We start from the raw sequence: 23279 nt of genomic DNA, 5'->3' as shown, positions 1-23279 counted from the left end.
GCATCCCAGTCTTAGTCCATAGGGTTCAATATTGAGTTGGCCCACCCTTTGCAGCTATAACAGCTTCAACTCTCCTGGGAAGGCTGTCCACAACGTTTAGGAGTGGGTCTATGGGAATGTTTGACCATCCTTCCAGAAATGCATTTGTGAGGTCAGGCACTGATGTTGGACAAAAAGACCTGGCTTGCAGTCTCCGCTCTAATTCACCCCAAAGGTGTTCTGACAGCCTTCCCAGAAGATCATGGTGGTTGTTTCCCCCATCCCTGGGGGTGATTGAACTTTGAGCCTGCTGTCTGGGACTCCATGTATGCTGTTTGACTTCCCCCTACCTGATTCTCATAGACCTTACCTTCATTGATCACTTAGTGGTCCCTCAGAAGCAAATTTCTCACATTCTGTAACAGTATGGGAGATGGAGTAACGCCTCTGTAGGTACTAACAAGTATACTCCGGCTTAAACCTGCCATCTTCTTCGGCTCAATCTTGTTGGCTCTTTCGATCACCCCCCTTGATTTACCCTATTTGCAAGTACCCTTGCAAAGTGATGAACCAGAGCTCCAGATGAAGCATACCTGCGAAACATGTCAGCCTAATTCACACTCAGCCGACTTGGGACATCTGTGACCACTTTATCTACAGTTCCCCAGGAAGGGAAGTGGTATTTCCCTCTTCTCCCCTTTCCTTGGTGAATACACAGTATGGTTATTGTCACAGAGTCTACGGTACATAGATTTATGCTTGCATTACACTTTGTGGTAGTTTGGAAATTACATACACCTTACCTATTTTTGTTTAGACATTTTCTGTTAGCATTGGCAAGTGTTGCCAGTCATAGGGCTTACATTTTAATAATTTATAAAAAAATTTACATTTTATATACCTGTGCCAATAAAGTCCACGTTTCTCTATTTTCAGCCTTCCCAGAAGAGTTGAAGCGGTTATAGAACCCTACGGACTAAGACTGGGATGCCATTAAAGTTCATGTGCACGTAAAGGCAGGTGTCCCAATACTTTTGACAATATAGTGTAGGTTTTTCATCCTGTTCCTTTTGTGTTCTCTCTTTCTTTTTAATGTTTTTTTATTTATTTTTTTAATTGTCTTTTTGGAAAATATTTTTGTTTTGTATTTAAAATGAATAAAAAGTAATATAAAAAAAAACAGATTTGAGGTATTCCCAAACATAAGAAAAAGTTTGCTTTATCTTACAACTTAACAAAAAATAATAAAGTAAAACCATATAATCTCATATAATAATGTGGCACCAGATTCAGGATCATTTTTGAATGCCTTTAACCTTGCAACAGTTTTCCTGCTCTTTGGCTTGGTGCGAAGGAAACCAAGTGGCCTGAACAGTCCCCCAACCTCAAACCCTACTAAACACCTTTGGTTGAATAAGAACTCCCATTGTAAGCCAGGTCTTTTCAATCAACATCAGTACCTGACCTTAACAAATGCTCTTTTGGCTGAATGGGCACACATACAACAGACACGCTCCAGAACCTTGTTGAAACTGTTCCCAGAGGAGTATAGGGCTGCTATAGATTCAAAGTGTTGGGGGGAGGCATGTCAATATTAATGGCCATGGTTTAGGAATGGGATGTCCACCAAGCTCATACAGGCGGTACCCGGGTTACAAACTTTCGACTTACAAACGACTCCTACTTAAGGCTAGTACACACTATAAGAAAATCGGGAGAACATTTTCGTCCAAAGAATTTTCGTACGATTTTCGTATAGTGTGTACACAACTTTCTACAGACGATTCAGAATTTTCATACGAAAATTCTCGAAGGGACAAACTCCAACATTTTTCTCGTACAGGAAAAAACGAACGATTTACGCTTAATGTTTACCGTTTTCATATGATTTTTGTACAAGAAAAATCAGGAAAAAAAAAGACTGCGCATGATCAAAAACAATAAACAACAAAAAATGCCTTTGTCGTACGAGAATTTTCGTACAAATTTTCGTAAGAAAATTCTTTCATCGGTTCCGATTTGCTGTGAAACAACAAGGGAATTCGGACAATCATTCGTCCGATTTTCTGATTTACAAACGGAGAGAGACAACAGGAAGTGAGAGGAAATCTCCCCCTAGGAAGGGAAATTCACTCCTGTAAGCATTATCATAGGAAATAGGTGTCTCCACCAAAGCTTTATCACCAATCCTTGTTTCCACAACAACCCAAAATTTTCAAAATCCAATTGTCACAGGGACAGAAAGTGAGGTGAATCTTCTGAACAGGGGTACAGACAGCAAAAAAAAATATTACAGGGGAGTTACCCCTTCCCTATGCTACCAAAAAAATATTATTTTGGCTGGGGCTACACTTCAAAAATGTACCTGTTCCGACTTACAAACAAATTCGACTTAAGAACAAACCTACAGTCCCTATCTTGTTTGTAGTAGAACAATTCTCCTGCGCTCGAGTATAACATAGGACGGAGGGAGGAGAGATAATTCTTCCCTCCGTCAGCAATTCTTTTTGGCTCTGAGGAAGGGGGTTCGCCCCTGAAACGCGTCCGATTTCCTTATAGTGTGTATCCCACTTTACAAACGGAGAGAGACAACAGGAAGTGAGAGGAAATCTCCCCCTAGGAAGGGAAATTCACTCCTGTAAGCATTATCATAGGAAATAGGTGTCTCCACCGAAGCTTTATCACCAATCCTTGTTTCCACAACAACCCAAAATTTTCAAAATCCAATTGTCACAGGGACAGAAAGTGAGGTGAAATCTTCTGAACAGGGGTACAGACAGCAAAAAAAATATTACAGGGGTGTTACCCCTTCCCTATGCTACCAAAAAAAACAAGTGGGGCTACACTTCAAAAATGTACCTGTTCCGACTTACAAATTCGACTTAAGAACAAACCTACAGTCCCTATCGTGTTTGTAGTAGAATTCTCCTGCGCTTGAGTATAACATAGGACGGAGGGAAGAGAGATAATTCTTCCCTCTGTGAGCAACTCTTTTTGGCTCTGAGGAAGGGGGTTCGCCCCTGAAACGCGTCAACCTAGACACAGCAGCCCTATGCGGCACACTGCGGTTCCTTGGCTACCTTGGAGACTATATGTGTATTATGTTGATGTGTGTATACACACCTGCTTTGTGAGTATAATGTATACTTTTTAATATTTTTAATACATTTTTAGTGGTAATGCACTAGGTCGGTACACCCTTTTTCTTTTCTGTTGTTGTTTCCTATCTTGTTTGTAACCCGAGGACCGCCTGTTTAGGTCATATTATGTAGCTAGACAGCTAAAGGAAGAAAAAAAGGCATTTCTTTACAGCTCAACAAAAAAAGTACAAAATATAAAAAAGGAAAAAAAAAAAAAACCAAAAAAAAAAAAAACAGTATGGAATTTAATAAAACCACGAACAAGAATTGTCTAGTTATTACTAGAAAGATATCAAAGAAAGGCCATTTTTCATATAAAAGAGAGTGAAATTGACTATTGTGATCAAAACTCAGGATGTCAGCAGTGGGTTACAATAGTCTGGGTGAGAAAGGAGAGTAAAAAAAATGTATTTACAAATCCTTAATCAATAACCCCACATAGGATTATTAAAAAAAAAAAAAAAAAAAAAAAAAGAAAATATTATGTAGCAAACACACTTGATGCAGACGATCGATCAGAGGATCCTCTTTCTCCAAAAACAAGTTTGGTGGGCAACACATGAGGAGTTTCCACATCAATACCTCTCCATACGTATTGTAAGAGAGAAAGAATTCCTGTAGCTCATAGCACTAATCCTCTCAGACAATAAGAATCTTATAAGACGATTACAAAGGAGAGGGAAGAGAAAGGGAGAGTGAAGACGGGACTGAAATTGTGAAGGTCTCTCTTGATTGATTTGCCTATTTATTGCCTAATTCTGTCACACCGAAAAAAAAAAAAAAAAAAAAAAAAAGCTTTTGTACCAGCCAAATCCGAATGGGAGAGTCGGGGAGGGGTGGGCAGTGAAATCTCCTCTGCTGAATGTTACAGAAGTCATATTTAATTAAAAACTGGTTAAGTGTGAAAACAATGCGAGGAACAAAATCAGTGATAATGCAGTCGAGAGCCGCAAAGTCTGTTGTGTAGCTTGTTAACCTGCCAACCTGACTGAATTTCATTAATTTTTTTTTTTTTTTTTTTTTAACAAGACCCTATGTTCTCAAGATATTATATTTTGCTCATCTCAAAAGGTATGCGAGTTCTGACAAGTCTATATTTGTATGCGCAAAACCAAATGCAAGAGGACCTTCCTACTAGGCTTAAAATTAAATGAGAGGCAAGGACCTAGATTATTTATTTATTTTTTATTTTTTTTAAGCGATAAACTATTTTTTAACCACTTAAGCCCCAGCCCTATTTCGGACACTTTTTGTTTACAAGTTAAAATCAGTATTTTTTCCTAGAAAACTACATAGAACCCCCAAACATTATTTATATATATATATATATATATATATATATATATATATATATATATATATATATATATATATATATATATATATATATATATATATATATATATATTTTTTTTTAGCAAAGACTCTGGAGAATAAAATGGCGGCCATTGCAATATTTTTTGTCACGCGGTATTTGCGCAGCGGTCTTTAAAAACGCAATTTTTTTGGAAAAATTATGAAAAATCACATTTCACTGCATTTAAAAAATACTAAACAGTAAAGTTAGCCCATTTTTTTTTGTATATTGTGAAAGATGATGTCACGCCGAGTAAATAGATACCCAACATGTTACAGTTTAAAATTGCGCACACCCGTGGAATGGCGACAAACTACGGTCAATAGAAATCTCAATAGGCGACGCTTTAAAATTTTTTAACGGTTACCAGTTTAGAGATAGAGTGTAGCTCTTTTTTTTTAATTATTGCTCACGCTCTGGCGATCGCAGCGATACCTCACATGTGTGGTTTGAACAGCAATTTCATTCGCGGCTCGACTTCCGTATACGTTCTCTTTCGTGCGCGAGCTAACGGTGACGGGGGCGGCTAAATTGTTTTTTTTCCTATTTATTTATTTTTTAACTTTATTACAGGTTTTTTTTTAAAAAAAAAAGATCACTTTTATTGCTGTCACAAGCAATGTAAACATCCCTTGTGACACCAATATGCGGTGACAGGTACTCTTTATGGAGGGATCGAGGGTCTAAAAGACCCTCGACCCCTCCACTACACTTTAATGTATGCAAAACGCCGAAAACGGCATTTTTGCATAAAGCCGTTTTTTAAATCTGCCACCTTTTGCAGCAGAGTAACCCGGAAATGACGTCATGGACGCCACCTCCGGGTTACGTCATCGGAGACTCGATCGAAGCCGCTTCCTGCTTAGATCGGGACTCTATCCAGCCGGCGGACATGGCGGCTGGGTGCTCGGGTCTCCCGGTGGGACGGGCAAAGTCACGGAAGGCGGCGGGAGGGAGGGGTCGCGGACGTCCCCTCCCGCTCACCTGGGTAACGATCGAGCGGCTCCCGAGCCGCATCGGTCTTTACCGACGGAAAGCCGATCAAGCGGCTGTAAACCACGGTACCGGGATGGTGCCTCTAGCTAGAGGCATCACCCCGGTATACTGCCGCAAAGTCTGCCGACGTAAATATACGTCACTTTGCGGTAAGTGGTTAACCACTTCTGGACTGAGCCTTTTTCTGGCACTTTTTTGCTAGAAAATTACTAGGGAACCTAGAGAATAAAATGTGTAAACACTCATGCGATGCGATTTTAGCCAGTTTGTATGGCTGAGTTTGTATTGCACAGACATCGCATGTGATCTGCACAGCAATACGGTGTGAATCGCATGCGATGACTGTCATGGCACAAGTGTGAACAGAGCCTCAATGAACTACCGTGTCGTTCCACAGCGTCACGGTAGTTCATTGAGAACTACAAGCCGACAGCCACTAAGGATGTTGGGGGCTTGTAGTTCATTTAGACATACAGAGGTGTAAGCATGAATGATGCCGCAATGTGGGCGGAGCCGTGCATGGATGCGCTGTTTTCAAACAGTGACAGCTAGTGCGGGGAACTTCTCCCCATACTGCTGCCAGGGGGGGTTAGCGAGCGGCAACTGCAGCACTAGGAACATGTTACGGTACATGTTCCACCCTAATATCTGGTGGAATATGTAACACGTTCCCAAAGGTGAACTTAACTCGTGATCTACCAGACTTCTGCTCATCAGCTATCCTCTATTGTTAGTGAGTGTTGTGTGTGTCCCAAGACAACTCCTCTTCTTCCAATGTGGCTCAGTAAAGTCAAAAGGTTGGAAACCCCCTGGCTTACAGCGTTTTTTAACTTACCTAAATCTGCCATCACTTGACCCCCTACCACAGATAGCAAAGATAGTTTGCCACAAATTTGTGGCAGTGTTGAACTGTAAGTCTTGTTAACTTGCTGCACATTTTCACTGGCAAGTTGGACACTTGCAGAGCACTTGAAGCACAAGTTCTCGTTGACACTTTTCCAATTTGTAGCAAATTTGCGTGGCAAGTCTCTAGCAAGAGCAAAGTTGCAGTGGTGAGTCTACAGCAAGAGCTCTGCAAGTCACAGTGCCCCCCTGTGGTGGGGTGAGTATTGCACAACATAACTGAACCAAAACTTGCAGCAGACTTGCAGAATGGTTGCAAAGTAAGCTGATCTGGAGTCATGCAATGCGGACTTGCTGCAATTGTGCAACAAACTTGTGAAGCCTGGCAAGTCTATCTATAGCTTAGCAAGTCATTTTCAAACTTGCAGCTCAACTGCTTTTTATTTGGATACACCATTGACTGGTCTTATTGTTATTATACTGCTACTGGGGTCTTCAGGACCTTGTGAGAACCCTGAACCTGGACTCAATGGGAGGTGTCCAGGTCACCAGGCAGCAACATGGGCACTTTAAGAATGCTCATACTCTGCAGTCCATAGAGAGAAGATTTGAGACCTGCCACGTCACATGACCATGGGTTTATTTGAAGAAGCACTTGGGCCATTTACATTAAATGACTGTAGATGTGGGTGCGGGTTTTGTCCCGGAAAGGTTGGTGGGGGGTCCTTGACTTCAATTATAAACAAACAACAAATTATAAATGGCAAGACTTGGATACCTTATGGCGCTTTTCCACTGCATGGAACCGAATGGTTCGGCTCGCTTTTGTGCTTTTCCACTGCTGGTACCGCATGGTACGGTGTAGGAACGGTTCGGCGGCGCTTTTCCACTGCATGGAACCGAACGGTACGGCTCTCAAAAACAGTACCCCCTTGATTGTGGTTCCAAGAGGTACCATACCCGGTACCATATCCCACAATCCTTTGCATGAAGTCACTACTAGCCATTGATTGGTCAGAGAATCCCACCCACCCCGTTGTTATCCCACCCACTTAACTTTAGTACTACTTTAGTGGAAAAGCAAAGCATACCAAACCGTACCGAACCGTTCAAACACCGTACCATGCGGTACCAGCAGTGGAAAAGCAAACCGGGCCAAGCAGGGCCAAGTAGAGCCGAGCCGGTACTTGCAGTGGAAAAGTGCCATTGTTGTCCATTTGGGTTTTCCCCCATTGTGGAGAGAGAAGATCCCGCATTTGCATTGGTTTAATGGGGAAGCAGTGAAGGTGTATCTGCTATTTTCAAGCCTTTGAGAAGCCATTTGTGGACTTGAGAACAACCTATATATAACAGCTAAGTGCTGGACTTTGATTCATGTGTTTGGATTACTCTCAGAGTGCATTCACCTTTTGAACCGTCATTTCATTATCTGGTTATAAAAAAAAAAGGGCTTTTCATATATTCATTTATGCTAAAGACATACTACAAAAGCATTATGAGTATCTGCTTTTCTAAGTAGCATTTTAGATGGAGAGGTCAACAACAGCAGCCTACAAATTTTTCTCAGCACAGGTTTCCTTGCATAAAAAAAGCAGCGTTTCCAAGACAACTGAAAAGTTTTCAATAAATAAAATTATTATTTTTTGCTTTACGAAACAAATCTCACTGCCGCCTGGGAGTTCGGCCACCTCCATCCACCTCAGCCCTTTTGCAGGAACATCGTTGGCTCCACAAGCTGGAAAGTCAACGCATTTCAAAAGAAAATGTTCACGTAAGATACTTTTTAGTTTTCTGAGTATTTATTGAAGTGAAAATAAATTCTTCTACTTTTTGCATTGAAGCTTTATGACTAAGCACGCTTTAGTGCGAACATGGCAAAGCATTCTGATGATGACCCGCTGTGATCATTTTATTTTGTACTTGAATAAATACTCCAGGACCTGCCAAACATTGTAGATGGACCCTTTTTTGTTGAATAATGTTTTATTATTTTGTTTTAATTTTCAAGCACTTAGGCTTTTATTTCAACTTAATACAATTTACAATATGCTTTAAAATAGATGACTATTAACTTATTGACTTATTACTAAGGCAGGCCATAGACGGTGCAAATTTATTTCCTGCAACCACAGGGGAATCCTTCCTGCTGAGCAACTGCCTTCTCCCAGCGGGCAGGGGAAGCTGTCCCCACCAGGAGAAGACCGTATATTATTATTATACAGGATTTATATAGCACCAACAGTTTGCGCAGCGCTTTACAATGTGAGGGAAGACAATACAGTTACAATACAATTCAAAACAGGAGGAACTAGAGGGCCCTGCTCGTTAGAGCTTACAATTTAGAAGGGTATAGCAGCCACTTGTGATAATCAGAAGCAGGTTTGGTAGGCTGGTTGTATCCAAGTTGACTAATCAACTTGGTACATTCAGCCTGCCCATTTTCATCTGTGTTGATATGGGTTGGCACAATAGGAGAGACCTAATGGGGTGCACAAACTAAATCCAGCCCTGATGAGAAGCCAAGGGGATAAGAAACCCCTGAGTACTGCAAAGTACTGTGCATGCAGTGGCTTTAAATGGGGCTTGGTATCAGTAGTCTGGAGTACGGGGGTCCTCTGATCTTCTGGTATCATCAAACATCAGTAGACAGAAGGCCCTTGAGATATGATCCATAGATGGTGGAGTACAGACCTGAATTGTTGATTGCATGCCATAAGAACGAAGGCATGTGATGTGAGGTCTGTGGTTAAGTAAAATTTCAGATATTCAATAACTTTACATGGAGGAAAAGCCCAGAACAGTCTAATCTGTTGGTAAATAGCACAGGCTCATACCCAATCAACAGGAATTCAGTAGGAAGAATGGAATATGGCTGTACAATGACCGTACTTGTTCAAATGTGCCAAGCAAATGACCCAACATGCAAGCTTCGTAGGTAACTCAGGTTTGTTTGGCAAGAGAAAGGAAAGAACCTCTCCAGTTTTATTTCATTTGTAAGCCCATGCACAGGACTGCACTCCTGTGCATGCATAGGGGTCACGTCATCCCGCACTGGCTCATCAAGATGGCCAAAGACCGGCACCTGGAAGAATTCGGGGAGAAGATGTCGGGGCCAGCAAGGACGTCGGACTAGTGGCCCCATGAGGTGTTCCCTAATTTCCTGTGTGATCACCAGGACAGGAAAAGAGGACAGTTACTAACAGTGACATGGACTACAATAAAATCTGTGGAACGATTAAACTTCCTCTCTGGGTAGGGGAGATTACCTTTGTTTTCAATGTGGTCATTAGGACAAGAAGTGAAGTAGGATTTCCCCAGTGAGAACATCAAAAAGGCCCATAATCTAGAAAAAAAACATTTGCTTAAAGTACAACTAAAGGCAAAATTTGTTTTTAGTTTTGTATAGAGCAGAGGGGGGATTAGAACACCTGTCCATTTTTATTGCTGTCTGTGCCCCCATTCCAGAGGTACATCTTCAAATTCTAATTTCATTGAAAGAGAAAGTAAAAGAAAATACCAAATTTTGGGTTGTCCCCAGAAAAGTAATAGAGGGGAAATCTTCCAATGAGGACATTAGTTCTGGTGACCTGGTGGTCCCCAAGGGATTCCTTTAATTTGCAGGAACTTCCTCTCACTTCCTGTTTTGGCTCTGGGATAGGAAGTGAGGGGGAAATCTCCCTAATGGGGCACAGGTGGCAAAAACAAAAAAACTGACCAGGGTTTAACCTTTCCTTACCCTATCCAAAATCGATAAAAAAAAAATATTTTGCCTATAGTTCAACTTTAAGGTGTCCTTTACATTGTATACACTCCCCTGTGTCATGTTTTCAGAAGCCTCTCTGATGGAAGCTTCACGCTAAACAAAGGCCCATCCTACCATCCATAACCAATGCCATCCACAGCCAGCACCACTTTTGCCAGTTAATCTGCTCTCATTGCTTACTGGATGATGAAAGCAAAGACTGGTTATGGGTGAAAGGAGTCCTAGGCACCAACACCACTTTTTAAGGTTTATTTGCCCTCATTGTTTATTGGATGGTAAGAGCAAAGACCGCTTCAGTGTAAAAGTTGCTCCTTCTACTGAAATGAATAAGTATTGTAATAGCCAAAAAGAAGCCACCGTATCTGCACTGGTATGGCCCTTAAGAAAAAATTAGTCTACACGTGCCAGAGAAGTGGCAGGTAGGTGCACAGCTTCGCCCAGTTCCGCTATCCCCCAGTTTGCTGCAGAAGGTTGTAGTTCGGCATCCTGGACATGCACCAGGTCCTAGGCTCTATGCCAGTGTTTCTCAACCTTTTTTCAGTCGAGGCACACCCCAGAAATTATGGACAGTCTCAAGGCACCCTTTAAAAAATGATGGACAGTCTTGAGGCACACCACCCTAAAAGTTTTACATAATGCAGCAACATACACACACACGTAGGACGCCCAACGTTAGATGTACAAGCTGGTACTGATTAGTATTCCAATGTTTCTCTTTTTCCTCAGTTTTTCTCCATCACTTAGCTAATATGACCCCAAAACTTATGGAGAACAGCAGGGGAGGGTCAAACAAGCATGCTACACAGGCGACTGACATCCTCCTCATCAACTGATGATGTCATTGGTCGTTAGCAGGTCGGCAGCTAGAGGGTCATAATGGTGCACAATGAAAACCTGTGACTTTGTGTAATGTAAAAGGCAGGCTTCATCCACCCGCTGCCCTGTATACAATTTTGGGAAATTTTGGGGGTATTTTGCTGAGGCACTCCTGAAGAGACCTCAAGGCACACCAGGGTGCCTGGCCACCCTGGTTGAAAAAGGCTGCTCTAGGCCAGTGATGGGGAACCTTGGCACCCCAGATGTTTTGGAACTACATTTCCCATGATATTCAACTACACTGCAGAGCACATGAACATCATGGGAAATGTAGTTCCATAACATCTGGGGTGCCAAGGTTCGCCATCACTGCTCTAGGCTGTCTTCCTGATAACCGCCTCTGGATGGAGGCGGATGAGAGGTGATTGCCTGGTACACACACAAAAAAAAAGCATTACTTCTAAACCTAAAACATGCAAGCAAAATGTGGTGCCTGTTAACCACTTGCCGACTGCCGCACGACTATTTACGTCGGCAGTCAGCCCCTACAGGCAGAGTGACGTAGATCTACATCGCTAGCCTGTGAGGGTCTAGGGAGCGAGCGCGCACCCTGGAGGCGCGGTCACAGACCCCCCCGCGCGTGTGACCGGGCGGAACCGATGTCCGCCGGTCACTCGGCGATCGTCGGTGCAGAGGGAGAAAGGCAGGCGGCTGATGTAAACAAGCCGCCTGTCATTATCCCCTGTATAAGGACAGTGATCACACGGTTCTACTATGTAGGACCGTTGATCACTGCTCCTACACCTCAAGCCACAGCCAATCACAGTTAGAATCACGCCCCTAGGGACACACATAGCCCCTCCCTCTCAAAAAAAGTTAACCCCTTCACTGCCAGTGTCATTTTACAGTAACAGTGCATATGTATAGCACTGATTACTGTAGAAATGTCACTGGTAACCCCAAAAGTGTCAAAAATGTCAGTCAAAGGTCCGATCTGTCCACCGCAATGTCGCAGTAACGAAAAAAAAAAAAAAAAAAAAAATCGCAGATCGCCGCCATTACACGTTAAAAAAAAAAAAAACAACAAAAATGACAAAAATATTTCCCTTTGTTAGTAAACGCGATAACAAACCAGTCAAAATACACTTTTTGCGATTTTTTTTACCAAACATATGTAGCATAAAACAAATTGGCCGAAAATGTTAAAAAATTTTGATTTTTACATTTTTTTGGGGAATTTCATATAAAGAAATGTAAAAAATATTGCTATTTTTGCAAAATTGACGCTCTTTTTTTGTTTATAGCGCATGATCAAAAAAAAAAAAAAAATCGCACAGGTGATCAAATACCACCAAAAGAAACCTCTGTGGGAAAAAAAGGACGTCAAATTCGTTTAGGTACAGCGTCGCACGACTGCGCAATTGTCCGTTAAAGTCACGCAGTGCCGAATCGCAAAATAGGCCCTGGTCAGGAAGGGGGTAAAATCTTCCGGGGCTTAAGTGGTTAATCAATAAATGCTGCAAGCACCAAAAGGTGTGATTTATGTTTGGTGTCAGATTTGTCGTACTGATTGTGTAAAGAATAGGGTCTTCCATTGAGAATATCAAGTCGGAGCTTGGCATGCATGCAAGCTTTAGGCCAACCATCCTTGGATGACTCATGATTTCAGATACCTGCGGACATTAGATAGCACTCTGTCCCCTTTTCAGTTGACATAAACATACATGCTCAGCAGACTGTTGTATATAGGTTTATAAAGCACTCAGCAATGCTCCGAATAAAATTTAGCCTAAGGGTTATCACATTGTTCCTGCCCATCCATCTACCACCCTCTTTAGAAGAAAGAAAAATGCACGCACATTTCTCCTAAAATGAGTGATGCATGACTCGTTATAAAGGTAGGCTGTAGCAAGCGGCTTTGCTGTAAGCCAGTTCTATTTTCTTCTATTAGAGCTGACCTGATTAGTATAGAAGCCCTCTACTGGGGTTTGGAGAGATAATGAGATAACACCACACAATAGGTTCTTAAGAGCAAAACTTAATTTGCCAAGTACAGTTTGCTTAACCCTATGTGCATATTACAGTTTTATAACCGGCCATCTATATAGCAGGTTATGCGAACTCAGGGTTTCCATGGAAACCCACTTCAGCCTTTAGTAACCGACCAAAAAAAAAAAAAAAAAAACCATGATAACCAGGAGGGAAGCGACTCCTACCCATTAGATCATCGTGTTTACCTGACAATTCTCTGGGGACACAGTTATCGGGAAAGCAAGATATTTTCAGTAACCACCACATTGTCAGTCATTGTTGCAATGTTTTCCTTCAAGTAAATTTAAATGCGATTTTTATATATTTTTTTCGAGCTCTTCCAAACTTGGTTATGGCAATAAAATGACCCGTAAAATGACCCGTCAGTATGGGTTCTAAATTATAAAACGAAGGTCGGACTGTATAAGGAGGAGATTAATATTTTCCTTCCATTGGCCCATATCTTAACCACTTGTGGACATATACTGCGGCAGGTCGGCTCGTTCAAGCTAAACGACGTACCTGGGACCGCGAGTGGGGGCTTCGCCACAGGGGAAGCTGATCTGTGGGTCCAATGGCCTTGATTGCCGCCAGGAACCTGCGATCACTCCCCGTGGAGACAGAACAGAGGTCTGCCATTGTAAACATGGCAGACCGCTGTTCTGTCAGCATTGAACACAGGGACCGTGTGTTCCTCCTATTCATGAACACAGGTCCCGGTGTTGATTCCATAAGCCCACCCCCCACACAGTTAGAAAGCCCCACAAAGTCCAGTGATGGCAAACCTTGGCACCCCAGATGTTTTGGAACTAAATTTCCAATTATGAAGTCAAGAAAAGTATTTGAGACGCGATCTCGATAAGGTGATGCCACATCCTAAAAAAAAAATGTATATACCGGAGAGCTAAAAGGGGGAAGAAAAAGAAGGAATCTTCATCCCCTTGTAAACAATAGGACTTTGAAGGCGTCGATTTCCAATTATGCTCAACAACACTGCAGAGTGCATGAGCATCATGGGAAATGTAGTTCTAAAACATCTGGGGTGCCAAGGTTCGCCATCACTGCCCTAGACTCACACTTAACCCTTTGATCGCCCGTGGTGTTAACCCCTTCCCTGCCAGTATCATTATTACAGTAATAGTGCTCATTTTTAGCACTGATTACTGTAATAATGTCACCGGTCCCTGAAAACACATCTCTTCAGAGAAACCTATCTGGCATCCTCCTAGCAACTGTACTTTTTATTTTCTCCATCAGCCCATCCCCCACGGTTATTACCTCTTATATATCTTGACCCTCCCTCTTAGATTGTAATTAGATTTTGTAATAGGGTGGGCGGGAAGTGGTTAAATACCACCAAAATAAAGCTCTATTTGTGAGATCAAAATGATACAAATTTCATATGGGTACAGTGTAGCATGATCGCGTAATTTTCATTCAGACTGTGAGAGTGCTGAAAGCTGAATATTGGCTTAGGCAGGAAGGGGTTAAAAGTGCCCGGTATTGAAGTGGTTAAGAATGACAAGGGGCATATATATATCTATATATATTGTAACAGGAAGTCAGCTAAATCTGGGAATGTAGTCACAGGAAGGAGATACATTTCTACCTGATTTAGAAAGTCCATTAATTAATTTAGGGTGTTGGCTACAGAGCTAGCCAGCAGGAAGTTGAAAGGCCTTCACCTGTTCAGAATGAGGGAGTTAAGGCTCTATAATTTGTTCAGAGAAATTCCTTTGTTTGCTGAAGCTCTAATGATACATTTTCCAATGCTTGAAGTTTTTGAAGGAACGGTTTATTCCAAAGGGGTGATTCAAGCCACATGTCGTCACATTTCTGAGGCTCACTCAGGACAGACCCCAAAACACTGATCCTTTTAAAAACTGCATCAGGCACACTATCCCCTCTTTGGGACAGATCCTCTGTTGCCTGGAATTCCTCTTCCAGTTCCTGCAACGGAATCTTCATCTCTTCTACTTGCTGTTCTAAGGCTCGCTTAGACTTTTCTAGCTCCTGAACGCTTTTCACAACATCATCCTTGGAGCTGACCAATTCTTCCATTTCTGTACGCAGCTGTTTAACACTTTCTAGTTCAGCCTTACACTCTAGAGCTTCCTCCAAAGAGCGAGCCAAGAACAGGGCTTTGCTCTCGTTATCACGCACCTCCGTTTCTGCACGTGCGCGTTCTTCTGCATATTTTGCAGACACAGTCTTCTCTTCACCAAGCATCTGATCAAACTTCTTTTTCACATCTTCAACACACTGTAATGAACCAACGCTTTCTTCCATGCGTTTTTTCATATCCGCTATCTGAGCTTGCAATGTTGCGACTTGCTCTGATAGGTTTTTCTTTGCTTCCGCCTCCTCTTTTAATTGTTCCAGGAAGCCATTTTTCTCATCTTCCATTTGTTTGAGCTTTGTGCTAAAACTCAGCCTTTGACACCTCTCTTCCTGTAAGAGTTCCTGCGTGTCTTGCAGCTGCGATTCCAAGATAGAAAAATCTTCCGCAATTTCTCTAGATTTGCTGTCTGCTTGAGAAAGCTGATTTGTAACATTGTCCAACTCAACCTGCAGTCGGTTTGCCTTCTCTGACAGCTTAGCACACAATCGGTCACCTTCTGACACCTTGACTTGCGATTCCAGAAGCTGTGCCTCTACTTTTTCCCTCTTATGTTCACAATCTCCTTTTCCCTGCATAAGAGCCTTCACCTCATTGGCTAGTTTCTGGGAATGAGATTGTAATTCTGCCACACAGGCTTCTTTCTCCTTTAACTGCTGCTGGAAACGTTGGGCTTCACCTTTCCAACTTTCACAGTCTGCACGTAATTCATCTACCACATTGCTCAAAGTGGTGAGCTCATACACAGTACTCAGTAATTTAGCCTCTCTTTCACTTTTCTCGTTGTCGCTGAGAGACAATGTCGTTTTCAGAGCGACATTCTGTTCCTGCGACTCCTGCAGGTCTATTTTTGTAACTTCCAAAGACTGAAGACTTTTTTCCAGCTGATTACGCAACTCCAACATATCAGCCATACTTTGCTTCTGCAAAGTCTGAATTTCACTTTCCTTTTCCATGAGGATGGTATCTTTCTCCATTATAGTCTCTCTGCGTTTTTGCAACTCGACCAAAAGAAGAGCAGTGGATTCTTCCCACTGTAACACATGAGACTTGAGTAGTTCATTCATTTCCTGCAAGTTTCTATGCTCCATTTTAAGCAATTCCAAGGCTTGTTCCTTTTCTTCCATTTTCCGTTGCAAGGCATCCAACTCAGCCCTGCACACATACTCGGTTTCCTCCAAACCGATGGCCTCCATTGGCTGCTGGCGTCTCTGTTTCCAGCCTGCCATGCTCTCTTGATGAGCCTTTTGTTGAGCTGCAAAGCTCTGCTGAAAATCCGCATTTGCCTGCTGTTGAGCTGCATTTGCTTGCTGTTGAGCTGCATTTGATATAATCAGATGTTTCAACATCTCCTCCATTTTGAGTTTACTTTTCATCTGAGCACACTGCGTCTCCATAGCGGTTTCATCAGTGTTGCTAGGGACAACAACCTTCCTCTTTAGTAGACTCTCTTTAGGCATGGATGGGGCTGGTTCAGACGGCAACATCCCCTCCATCCATAGAATCCGGTCTCTCATTTCATCTATCTTTGCATTCTTCAGGCGTTTTGAACGCCCCATCTTCAATAACTCCACAAACAAATTTTTCACAGTCCAGCAAAAATTTTTCAGACCACTGTCTCTTTAACACATGTAGTTTTTCTCTCTCTCTTGCAAGATCTCTTTTCCTGCACACACAGTTTGTGCAGTCACTTGCACCAGACACAACAAAGTTCATCAAATAATTTTGAGACCGCTGTCTCTTTAAAACACTTTTTTTTTTTTTTTTTTTTCTGTCAGGATCTTCTCTCCTGCACACATAGATTGTGCAATCTCATGCACCAGACAAAGTTCATCAAACATATGCACTCCATTGCAGGGATCTCTGCTTATGCCCGCATCCTCCACCATATGTGAGGGATTAGCTCGGTGGCGGGTGTGGATGACCCCTTGGGGGGTGCGTTTTCCCAGAGAGGTAGCCGACAAGTGCTTGCAAACAAACAGTGTGGTTTATTAAATGGTGTTTTCTTCACCAGGCTGTATGCAGCAAAACATCCAAAATAAAATAAAACAGAAAATAAATCCTTGCCTCTGTGGGCGGCTACCTTCTCACAACTGGAACCTGCCTAAGTGTCTGTCTCCAACCTACCGTCGGGCAGACTTCCTTGTCCTACAGCGGACACTCAATAGTCCTTTTATAATAGCTTCACAGGGCAACACAGTCCTTTTGTTTCTTTCACATCAACAGTTCGTCTTCTCACCTTTGAGACGTATTCACCCTTGGTTACCGTCCCGGGCACACATCACTCCGGGGGGTCTTCTCCCAGGCCCACACATCCTGTCGGGAGGCACACGCTGACTGTCCTCCTGCTCCCAGCCCACATGGCTTCAGGATGCAGCTTCTGGAGGCAGCAAACAATAGGAATTTCTCTGAACAAATTATAGAGCCTTAACTCCCTCATTCTGAACAGGTGAAGGCCTTTCAACTTCCTGCTGGCTAGCTCTGTAGCCAACACCCTAAATTAATTAATGGACTTTCTAAATCAGGTAGAAATGTATCTCCTTCCTGTGACTACATTCCCAGATTTAGCTGACTTCCTGTTACAATATATATATATATATATATATATATATATATATATATATATATATATATATTTTTTTTTTTTTTCTTTCTTTTCTCTATCCATTCAAACCCACAGAAAGCTAGCACAGCAGCAATTAAAAAGTAAAAAAAAAAAAAAAAAAAAGTACAACGCGAATTGATTTGACAATCTACCTGACTGTGATCTACCACTTAGTAATATTCAATATTTCATTAATTATTCCTACTGCTGCTCAGAAGGACAATGAACTTGGTCTTCCTGTGTGTTCAAACACAAATCCATGTATTTAATAAATTGTAATCCTACCCTCGTCTCACTAAATCAATAAGACAATGCTTATTGAGCGCTGTAAAGAGAGGAAGGAAAAAGAAAAAAAAAAAAAACATTACAAAAAAAAAAAAAGAAAAAAAAAAAAGGAAGCGGTGAATGGGTGTCCGAGTTAGCAGATTTCAAAGAACAGCTCTTGAGAAGGAGACTCGTTGCCAGGGGCCGTGATTGGCTTTTGACCTCCCTCTATTTCAAGATCTGAAAAAAGCACTTGTCCTTTCGCAGCTATCACAAGGGGCCAATCCAGAAAAGAGGAAAAACGCAAGCATTGTAAAAAAAAAAAAAAAAAAATTTGGACAGCCTTCACAAGGTTTCTGAAGTTCTTTTTTTTCCCCCCAGATTGCACGTTTGACCTTTGACAATATTGTGAAAGAAGCTTCAATAGCAGAGGATTAAGGAAAAGCTAAAATTGCATCAAGTCCCCAGAGTGACCAGGCATGGTGCAGGGGCTATGTCAGGAGCACTGGACGGGTCTCTTATTTCCTGTTAACAGTCTTTTCGTTAGCGTGGAGGACCGGGCAGGAGAAGACTTTTTATTCAACTGATTGGAGTTGTTTGCTCAACTTTTTAGAAAAGATTCTAGAAAGCAAGACCAGGTTTAAGGGCAACGTTTGTGGGGGCAAGTAATATTGAGCAACGGTTTTTAAAGCAAACACCATACCTGGGCACCATTGGGAAAATCCACTTAATTTAAAGTGGAACTTTACCCATAAAAACTTGATAAAATTAATATTGCTCTTTATAAAGGAACATACATTCCACATTAAGTATTATACTACCAAAATTAGTGTGTGCTGTAAATTGCCTCCAGCATTACTCCTGTTCCTGCTTGGTGGAAGTTGCCATTTTTCTGCAGCCCAGAGCCCCTGAGCAGCAGTAAATATTTAGGCCAGGGATCTCCAAACTACGGCCCTCCAGCTGTTGTGGAACTACAAGTCCCATGAGGCATGGTAAAACTCTGACATTCACAGATATAACTAGGCATGATGGGAATTCTAGTTCCTGAACAACTGGAGGGCCATAGTTTGGAGACCCCTGATTTAGGCTGTCAGTGGCTCTGATTTTCGGCAGAGCTTATATATTTTTGGCTGAGATTAGAGAGCAGGTCCCTGCTGAACAAGCCAAGGATCCAACCATCTATGGCTGGAATAAAGTGTTACTAATCCCACAACAGTAAAATCAGTCTGTATATGCAATAAACCAGTGTTTCTCAACTCCGGTCCTCAGGGCACACTAACAGGCCAGCTTTGCAAGAAAACTGAAATACATCCCAGGTGATATAATTTTCTGCTCAGTGATTGCAAGTATTCTAGTCTGCATCTCCCCAAGGTAATACTTAAAATCTGGCCTGTTAGTGTGCCCTGAGGACCGGAGTTGAGAAACACTGCAATAAAGCATGATTATTATACTCACTGTAGAACCTAAGGGGTTAATCCTCTGCATTGTGTAAAAAGGTTGTTTCATCCTGTCTTATCTGATCCTCCCCTTCTTTTACTGCTGATGATAGTACAGAGCCTTTGGAGGCACTCTGCACATGCTCAGTTTGGTGTGTATTGCTAGAGATTTTTTTTTTTTTTTTTTGGTGCATGTGATCAGCACAGGGCCAATCAGCACTGTCCAGACAGAAGGTCAGGGGTCATGTAGGCTCATAGGACAGGAGGAGAATTAAAACTCCTCCTACAAGCTTTAATCAGAGACTGATAGAAGTCACAAGACTGCTATATACTGCTGATCGGGAAAGGTATTTTGCAATCTATATTTACTTAAGTAATTGCATTTTCAGATATAGTGAAGACAGGGTCTTGGGTTTAGTAACACCTTAGGTGTAAGTTATCAGTCCTAAAACAGAACTTCACCCAAAAGGAAAGGTTCCACTTTAGCCCCACCCCTCCCTTAACTTTTGGCCATTTATTTATTTATTTTTTTTTTTTTGAGGAACATATAGCTAGTTTTGAAAATTGGTTTTGATAGGTACCTGCTTCTACTTCCTAGGTGATCCAACCAGAATTTCAACACCCCACCCTCTTAGCCCACAGCCACATCACAGGTCCCAGAAAGTTGGGGGGCCATTCACAAAGCACAGTACGGCTCATGTATGTGCAGTGGGAAGCCAGCTGTGAAGCTGCTAGGAATCACAGCTGGCTTCCCATACTAGACATGGTGGCACCAGGACCCAAAGAACAGCGAGGAATCAGCCCAGGTGAGGACAACACTGAGAAGGAAATGTCCTTTTATTAGAATTTAGCAACCCCGTTTACTTATTTGGGGGGGCATCTCTTTAAGATGTGGTGGTTACACACCTTTCTCTACTGTACTTATGGAGGAAGCCATGGGTGCCACCAAGGCAGGACATCTAACATTTCAAACAAATGGCCTCTGCCCTCACCTTTAACTGGCCTTTGCAGCAAGGAGCATGTGGAAGGGCAACGCATGCAAAACAAAACCAAAGAAACTCCAAGCTCAACTTACCGACCAGCCTGCAACCAACCGACCAGACTTCAAACATATCTGCCTTTGGTCATCACCATTACATGGGGGATGATGGAATTAGTAGTTTACAGAAGGAAGAGAACATTTTTAAAGAAAAACTCTTACCCTGCTCCCATTGAGCTCTAAGGTCTTGAGGGATCCTCAGTGGGTCTGACACCTCAAATTCCTTGGTTGGTGTCTCCAAACACAGGAGATGCATCAAAAGGATATCTCTGACAACCCAATAGATTTACCTGCTAGTCTCCTGCAGGACCATGCAATGACAACGGGCTTCCAAAGGGCAACCTGGGATTCTCTCTTTCAAACAATAGGCTAACTGGGGGTAGTTAGCAGTCTATAGTTACTAAAGGGAAACGTATGCAAAACAAAACCATAGAGACTCTAAGCTCAACTTAACAACCAGCCTGCAACCAACCGACCAGACTTCAAACATATCCGCCTTTGGTTATCACCATTACATGGGGGATGATGGAATTAGTAGTTTACAGAAGGAAGAGATAACATTTTTAAAGAAAAACTCTCACCCTGCTCCCATTGAGCTCTAAAGTCTTGAGTAGGGATGCACCGATCCGATATTCGGATCGGATATCGGCGCCGATATGGTCATTTTAGATGGATCGGGGGATCGGTAACATTGACCGATCCACTGGCTGATCCGGTTTTTGCTTGGTAACGGCTCAGCCATCCCTTACTAGGTGCAGTAGTAGTATGGGATGGGAGCCGCTACTTTCTGTATAGGTCTGGCTCACAGGCGGAGTGATATCAGATGAACTCCGCCTGTGAATGGAGGAGCCGTACACATGAAGCAGCGGCTTTGCTCTGTACTGCAGCCGCTTGCTTTGTGTGTAGCTCCGGATCGGTTCCGGTATCGGCGATTTCACAATGCCAGATATCGGCATCGGGTCCAAAAAAGTCGGATCGGTGCATCCCTAGTCTTGAGGGACCCTCAGTGGGTCTGCCACCTCAAATTCCTTGGTTGGGGGTCTCCAAACACAGGAGATGCATCAAAAGGATATCCCTGACAACCCAATAGATTTACCTGCTAGTCTCCTGCAGGACAATGCAATGACAACAAGCTTCCAAAGGGCAACCTGGGATTCTCTCTTTCAAACAATAGGCTAAGTGGGGGTAGTTAGCAGTCTATAGTTACTAAAGGGAAACGTATGCAAAACAAAACCATAGAGACTCCAAGCTAAACTTACCAACCAGCCTGCAACCAACCGACCGTACTTCAAACATATCCGCCTTTGGTCATCACCATTACATGGGGGATGAAGGAATTAGTAGTTTACAGAAGGAAGATAACATTTTTAAAGAACAACTCTCACCCTGCTCCTATTGAGCTCTAAGGTCTTGAGGGATCCTCAGTGGGTCTGCCACTTCAAATTCAAATTGGTTGGCGTCTCCAAACACCGGAGAAGCATCAAAAGGATATCCCTAACAACCCAATAAATTTACCTGCTAGTCTCCTGCAGGACCATGCAATGACAATGAGCTTCCAAAGGACAACCTGGGATTCTCTCTTTCAAACAATAGACTAACTGGGGGTAGTTAGCAGTCTATAGTTACTAAAGGGAAATGTATGCAAAACAAAACCATAGAGACTCCAAGCTCAACTTACCGACCAGCCTGCAACCAACCGACCGGACTTCAAACGTATCCACCTTTGGTTATCACCATTACATGGGGGACGATGGAATTAGTGGTTTACAGAAGGAAGATAACATTTTTAAAGAACATCTCTCACCCTGCTCCCATTGAGCTCTAAGGTCTTGAGGGATCCTCAGTTGGTCTGCCACTTCAAATTCCTTGGTTGGCGTCTCCAAACACTGGAGAAGCATCAAAAGGATATCCCTGACAACCCAATAAATTTACCTGCTAGTCTCCTGCAGGACCCTGCAATGACAACGGGCTTCCAAAGGGCAACCTGGGAGTCTCTCTTTCAAACAATAGGCTAACTGGGGGTAGTTAGCAGTCTATAGTTACTAAAGGGAAACGTATGCAAAACAAAACCATAGAAACTCCAAGCTACACTTACCGACCAGCCTGCAACCAACCGACCGGACTTCAAACATATCCGCCTTTGGTTATCACCATTACATGGGGGATGATGGAATTAGTAGCTTACAGAAGGAAGAGATAACATTTTTAAAGAAAAACTCTCACCCTGCTCCCATTGAGCTCTAAGGCCTTGAGGGATCCTCAGTGGGTCTGCCACTTCAAATTCAAATTGGTTGGCGTCTCCAAACACCGGAGAAGCATCAAAAGGATATCCCTAACAACCCAATAAATTTACCTGCTAGTCTCCTGCAGGACCATGCAATGACAATGAGCTTCCAAAGGACAACCTGGGATTCTCTCTTTCAAACAATAGACTAACTGGGGGTAGTTAGCAGTCTATAGTTACTAAAGGGAAATGTATGCAAAACAAAACCATAGAGACTCCAAGCTCAACTTACCGACCAGCCTGCAACCAACCGACCGGACTTCAAATGTATCCACCTTTGGTTATCACCATTACATGGGGGACGATGGAATTAGTGGTTTACAGAAGGAAGATAACATTTTTAAAGAAAAACTCTCACCCTGCTCCCATTGAGCTCTAAGGCCTTGAGGGATCCTCAGTGGGTCTACCACTTTAAATTCCTTGGTTGGCGTCTCCAAACATAGGAGAAGCATCAAAAGGATATCCCCGACAACCCATTAAATGTACCTGCTAGTCTCCTGCAGGACTATGCAATGACAACGGGCTTCCAAAGGGCTACCTGGGATTCTCTCTTTCAAACGATAACGGGGGGGGGGGGGGGGGGGCTACCTGCATCTGCCCTCATTTT

The 23279-nt window shown here is 42.7% G+C and overlaps 1 protein-coding gene across 6 annotated transcripts in view; it reads right to left on the bottom strand.

Annotated features, from left to right (window-relative positions):
• The window catches only part of TENM4 (teneurin transmembrane protein 4), a 1723986-nt gene that overhangs the window by 167351 nt on the left and 1533356 nt on the right, over window positions 1–23279 (bottom strand). The gene's annotated exons all lie outside the window — the stretch shown is intronic.

Source organism: Pelophylax lessonae (genome assembly GCF_965119305.1).
Source record: "Pelophylax lessonae genome assembly, chromosome: 2".
In the NCBI taxonomy this organism is placed as follows: domain Eukaryota; kingdom Metazoa; phylum Chordata; class Amphibia; order Anura; family Ranidae; genus Pelophylax; species Pelophylax lessonae.
Note: the sequence above shows the minus strand (reverse complement) of the source record. Positions and strands in the feature narration are given on the sequence as shown.